The 6,484-nt window shown below is 37.1% G+C and overlaps 1 long non-coding RNA gene across 1 annotated transcript; it reads left to right on the top strand.

Annotated features, from left to right (window-relative positions):
• Positions 1-4,130: 4,130 nt before the first annotated feature.
• LOC129769100 (uncharacterized) lies at positions 4,131-5,040 on the top strand. Its single transcript, XR_008741813.1, has 3 exons — positions 4,131-4,234; positions 4,746-4,819; positions 4,881-5,040. It is a non-coding gene; the product is annotated as an uncharacterized LOC129769100 (long non-coding RNA).
• Positions 5,041-6,484: the final 1,444 nt, after the last annotated feature.

Here is a 6,484-nt window from a genome sequence, read left to right as displayed (position 1 = left end):
ATTCTGCACGTATTCGGACCTTTTCTGGATTATAACACTTACAAATATTGTAAACATCGTGCTTGTACACCATTTGTATCAGATTAGAGTCGCCCCACTATGCACTGGCGTGAATTTGGAACTTTAAGTTAATGTATATGATTGTTTATGCTGTCAACAGCTTTCGATATTTACGCCATTTTGACAACTGTCACTTTTTTGTGTTTAGTTTATTTTTCCGTTTTTCCGTGAACAACGTCTCCAAATTATTCATTTTTTTACAAAAAAAAACTATACTTCAATTCAAGAAAATCATCGCCGAATACTACAAGTAAATTTTGTTAACCAATGAACCTCATTTTTGGTTAACAATTGGGTTGGGGAATAATTTCGTAGCGTAGCTTTTATTTTGACAAAAAGCAATAATTATATCAACAAGTTAATCAACTATATATTCACCGCAGTTCATTTTTTTCCGTCAGTTCACAATTTGTTATGCGACCGTACTGCTTAAGAAGTGATTTGAGATGTTCTTCATAGAATTCAGAAGGGGCATGTCATCGATATCAAGGCCGCCATTTTTGAACTTTGCAAACAATTTCCATGCTGTAGACCTTCTATGGTTATAGAAAAATAACCATATGTACATGTACATGATTAAAACCCGGCTATGTTGCAGCTAAAATGCTAATGATCTTAATAAACAAATGGGAAAAAGGCCGGAATGTAGGAAGTAATATTCAAATGAAAATGCAAAGATCAGATAGCTTCATTTGAGCTGATGCTTTTATTAGAACAGGTAAAATAAAATCAGTCATTAGTTTTGGCAATGAATTTTTCTTAAAGCACGCTATATTGCAGTCAATTCCCCATAAACAGAGCGAAGATCTCTCAATCTATAAAAAGCACTGATATTTTGATTATTGATGCCAAAACCATTAGTGCACCCGTGGCCGAGTGGTTAGCGTCTCACATTATCATTCCGGGTGTTCGGGTTCGGGTCTGATGTATGTAGTTTCTCTTGTCAAAGCAACGCGATTTTCGCAGTCAAAGCTTGGAGAGTTCTATCTTTTTCGCACTGTCATGGGTGATTTCGCGCTTTGCTCTGATTGGTTGACGAATAAAAATCGTTATTTCAGAAAATAAAATCGCGCTCATTGTGAATTATTGCAAATCCGGCATTATCCTTTAACATCGAATAATGAAAACCTAGAAGTTAACAAGTAAAAATTGTTATTGACTTCCATTGTGCACTCTTGCCTTCCGATAAACCTTCGCACCATCGATATCAGGCTAGGGGACTGCTGTGGAAACCAATACCTGCCTTTCTCAAGGCGGAAGAAAGCGTTTATTTCCACACAGTTGAAACGTTCTTTCCGCTTTACAGTCAACTGCCTTAGCGCTGAGGAACGCGTCAACAACTCAGAACATTCAGAATTCCAGCAAAAGATTCAAGATTGTCAGAAATTACTATTTTTTTTCGATCTCAATAAATGTTCAAAAGTGTCCGAGTATCCTCCAGGTTGTAAAATAAATTCATTGATTGATGTAATTTGAATGACCATGATTATACAAACGAGATATGTGTTTAACCCTCCTGTACTCGCGTGCAAAATCATAACACGTATACTCGCGCACGGCGTCACAGACCGAAAATTAAACTTCTCTGTAATGTTGCCATTGTGTATTTTTTAAGTTTTATTGGCATTTATTCGAAGAAGAGGCTATGATTGAATGAAAAATCTCAAAAAATATGTTTTTTCGTCTTTATTATGTTTTAATAGTCATCTAATTCAGCCTACTCAAAATAGAGTAATTTTTGATACTCCAACACAAATAACGAAATTCGAATTTTTCACTGTTACTAATTAAAAGTAAAGTAAACAACTGAATATAATTCATGGAAGTATAAAGAGCTATAAAATAACATAAAAACGTATTAATCGATTGTGGTTTCATTGTAGTAAGAATCAGAACATAGCATAATTATATGCTCGAAACAAACATATTTTTTTACATTTCATGCAGTTGTTGCGTGTTTTTCGGGTCTTTTATCAAAGAGAAGAATGTATAATGACCTTCTAGATAATTACCAGATGATAAAGGTTCTGGAATATAAAGTTTGCATATTTCTAATATTCTTTGCCTCTGTTTTTTTTGGTAAACTAAGAAATCATGCATTTTGTTAGATGGGGCATAAAAAGATGATATAAAAGGATTTCCAGGAACTTCCTTTTCTTTTTTCTTGTTTTCTTGTCGATATTGTCCATTATAAAAAATATCCCCGAAACTGTAACTGTTAAAAAATACCATAAGCTACCAATTAGTTTATAGTATACTGTTTACAATGCTTCCACAAGTGAAATTCTTTCACAAGTGTGTATGTGTATGACCATTATATTCAGCGAATAAATATACGAAAGTCAAACTCTTATATTTTGCTTTTGAACGTATGAATGTAACGACGAATAGTTTATATATGGATCCGTTCAATCCAGTTACAAAAGCGATTGAAATCAAATAAGAATAGTCGGGTAACGATCTTATGCATTATATTCAATAAATATTCCACGCCACTGACATTAATTTATACATTTCATTCAACAATATTCTAGAATATGAAAAAAGGCACTTGTCCAAAAAAGTTACTCCTATACTCGCGTCGGTGTGTCAGACCGAGAGTGTTAAAAAAGTGGCACACGTCCCCTTTGTACCAACACATGCGACACGCTAAACGATTTTTTTTATCTCATTTATTTATTTGTTAGGCTCATTAGCATTTCAGCTGTAACAGAGCCGAGTTTTAATCGTGTACATGCACATATGTTTATGTTTCTATAAATTGTAAATTACACAGTAGTTAGTAGTAGCCTTTTAGGCGTTCAGTTTTCTGTTCCATTACATTATGGTAAATTACACAGTAGTAGCCATTTAGGCGTAAGGGTATTCTTTCTGTTCATCCATTGTTCAAGCAGACCGGACAGCGGAGACAGTTGATATTGATCATTTTTTTTCCAAAATATATATTTTTATCAAGGCTCATATGGCGTTAGCCTCACGGGGCCGGGAGTTCAATACTTTGACAATTTTTCTTATTATCTATGTTAGTAATATGTAACCGATTACTCGCGGTTAGCTCGAGGTTAGTATTACAAGTGTTTTCGTAATTCGGATGTTGCTGTCTCCAATGCTCTGTACGTGTGCCCGACACGGGATACTTCCTATTGGGATGCAACTGACCCTTAATCAGCAACGCCCCCCTAGTCTGTACCTCATATCTAGCGTGGTACGTCTTTCTCGACTCGAGGAATCCAGGATAGAATGATCACCAACCGGCGCAATCATCAGTTCATGCAGAGTTGTCATGAGCGGTACAACCTTTGGCTCTTGTTGAATGATCAGTGGACTGCACAATCTTTGGTCCGTGTATATGTAAAGAGTGTGTGTATGTATTGTCGCGACTAAGTAAAAGTTTATCGATCGGATAGGAGGGATATAAAACGGGGACACAACGAAGGAAACATCATTAAACGTTGACATCGGCGTTTCTGAGGAACAGGTATAGATGAAGCAGAAGATCAGGATCACGGCTACCTAAGATATCCCGGACGGGGATCTCCAATTGTCTGCCTTGTGCTCTCAGTGCTCTAGAGAGCTGTGTTCATTCCTCCAAAATTCCAAAATATTCCTACTTCATACACGATATTGATCATTGTTGAGTTATTTATAGAACAGCAGCGCGATGTTTCTTGCAGAGCAGAGCAGTTGTATGGATGAATCGATCTTATTTCGACCGTGGATCGATTTCCATCGCTGATGATGGTTGCGTGGACGTAGTTATCCTATAACAACACAAAGATGGTCAATTGAGGGCCCTGAGTTTGAACTCACGATCGATCGCTTAGTAAGCGAACGCGTAACCAAGTGGCTACGAAGACCCCCTTGTTTAATAATTAGTTAATTAATTTAATTAACATTTCATGAAAATGCCAGAAACATGGGCATCCCAATCGGAATATCTCGGCTCTATTTTTGTGTAGCATCCCTATTACGTAAACTTTGCGTTCTTGGAATACATGACAGCCAGGCATGCGTTTTTCTGGTTTTTCTAGCAGTGCGATTTCCGCTAGAAAACAGCTAGAAAAGTGAAAAAGCAAGCTTGCCAACATTGCCATTCATCAGCTCACTTATCAATTTTGTGTCGAGAAGTCAAGACGGACATCGTCTTTTCGTAAAACTTAAAATGAGAGCTAAGGTAAATATCTGATCGAGTGGGAAAGTGTTGGCGAGATTAGTGCATCGATATATGAATTTGAAAATGGGTCATAGTTTGTGGAAAAGTTTCAATTATTTCGCGTCGGTGTTGAGTGCCGGTTATTCAAAAGCAATTAACACGCGGTTTTGCGAATCAATGTATTCGCAAAGTGGCTAACGGCGATGTGATTTTTCGGTTGCTATATTCTGTATTTAATCCCGACTACTCAGATGCGGAATGTGTGTGTTTTGGCGAATATTCTGAAAAAATGGAAATATAATTTATATTGTTCGTTCCGCAATTGACCAAAGTATATATAAATAAAACTCAAGCCGGCTCCACGTCAGCTGAAAACCAGGTTCAAATCCTTATTCTGAAGGCTCCCGAATAATATTTGAGAACCGTTAGCAAATTTATGAATTATCGGTTCTATTCCACAAGAATTCAAGCTTATTTGCAATCGATGAATCAATGCCGGGTGTCAAATTTTTAATGTTAATTTCTTTTACAGTGGCGTAAGAAGCGTATGCGGAGGCTAAAGCGAAAACGCAGGAAGATGCGTGCGAGGTCCAAGTAAATTTCAGGGTAAGATAAATATCCACTAAAATTGTACCCAAAACTTATGATCTTCATCTAATTTTTTTAGATGCCGGCATCTGCTTCCGCAGTTAAGTATTAGGCATCTAAGTTATTTACTGTTAAGTACCGAGGACATATATGCTATCGGATCTTGAATGTATTTTACTATGTGAAATATGAATAAAAACAGAATAGGCACCGGACATGAAATTAATGTAACGGCAAAATCTCTTGTTTGTAAATTTTAACTGAAACTCTGATGACATGTCCGTAAATTTCAAGCAAAATGAGGCAAATGTAGACACATCTAGTCATCTAGTGGTTGAAAATTTCCGTGTTTCGATCCAGTCTGCACTTTTGATATAAAAACCATTTCGTTTCTATCTCGAGAATTTCCATGGTTTTGCGCAAATGGAAAACGATACCCTAAAAAGAACATTGGAGGATGATCCGATTACAATCACTAAACTATTGCTAGGTTAATGTCTTGACAAGGTTAACCCATACTGCCCAGGTGTACAAGAGCTTGATCCAAATGGCATGAAACTTTCTAGTCCATCTAGGTTTGTCCCGAAACGGGGGAGAAACGCAATATTTTGGTTTGGAGTTCTTTGAAAGTTGAGATATCTGACGTATGAAATTTCATACGCTGAGCCGATACAGTTTTAAAAAATGGAAATCATTTGAATATCGAACAAAACGGTTTTATTTAATAAAATTCAACTTCAACAACCATTTTCAAGTTTTTTTGCACTTTCGTGTACTGCCGTTCTACGCATAATTGTCCCACGATTCAATTCCTAGAAATTTGTACATTTTCGGTACGGTCACACGGAATCTTGTATCTCCTTTCAGCAGTGCATACTTATTTGTCTCTGTGGTGATTAGTCCGACGAAATCTGCGTCAAATAGGGGATGGAACATTTGAACGGCAGACCATTTATGTTTCGAGCAGAGATCACTAAGATCAGTTAAATGTCCTTCAAGAACAACGGCTGCATCTGCATCCGAATTTATGGTCTTTTTTTCCAGTGTCTGGCTGTCCGTTTCTTGCTGCTGCCCGAGAAGCATTCTTGTTAATGGCCCCGTTCAATGTTGCTCTCGACATTCACTTGTTTGCCAAAACCGGAAGGGCCGTCCTCCGAGTCACTATCCCCAGCATCCACATCGCTGTCCCCACCGCTTGGGGGCACGATGACATAGCCAATATCATTTGTTGACACTAGATTTTTGAAAGCGTCTTCGTCCAAATCAATCAGATAATTGTATCCTCCGGATTATGGGGAAGCTGATGTATCCTATCGAGAAAAAAAATATACCGTAGTTGCACAGCGTATGAAATTTTAGACGCTCAAAAGTAAACATAGGGCCCTATTATAGAAATCGAATCGAGGATTCGATACAATCACTATCACTATCACACCGAGTAAAATCTGGAATTATAGAAATCGAGGAAAACTGCTCGATTCGTTAGCAAGCTCGAATGTCAGCGGTTGTGATGAAATATTTTGAAACAAGTTTGAAATGTTTCATAAAGCACTACATAAAGGATGCCAAATCTATTTTTGAGGCATCTGCTATGAAAATGTATTTCCAAAAGTGTTAATATGGTTATGTTTTGGAGTAAATTGATATTCCCTCAAAGAATAAAGATTAATAGGCGTAAGGCAC

The sequence above is a fragment of the Toxorhynchites rutilus genome, chromosome 2, assembly GCF_029784135.1.
Source record: "Toxorhynchites rutilus septentrionalis strain SRP chromosome 2, ASM2978413v1, whole genome shotgun sequence".
In the NCBI taxonomy this organism is placed as follows: Eukaryota; Metazoa; Arthropoda; class Insecta; order Diptera; family Culicidae; genus Toxorhynchites; species Toxorhynchites rutilus.
This window is presented reverse-complemented; position numbering and strand designations above follow the sequence as displayed.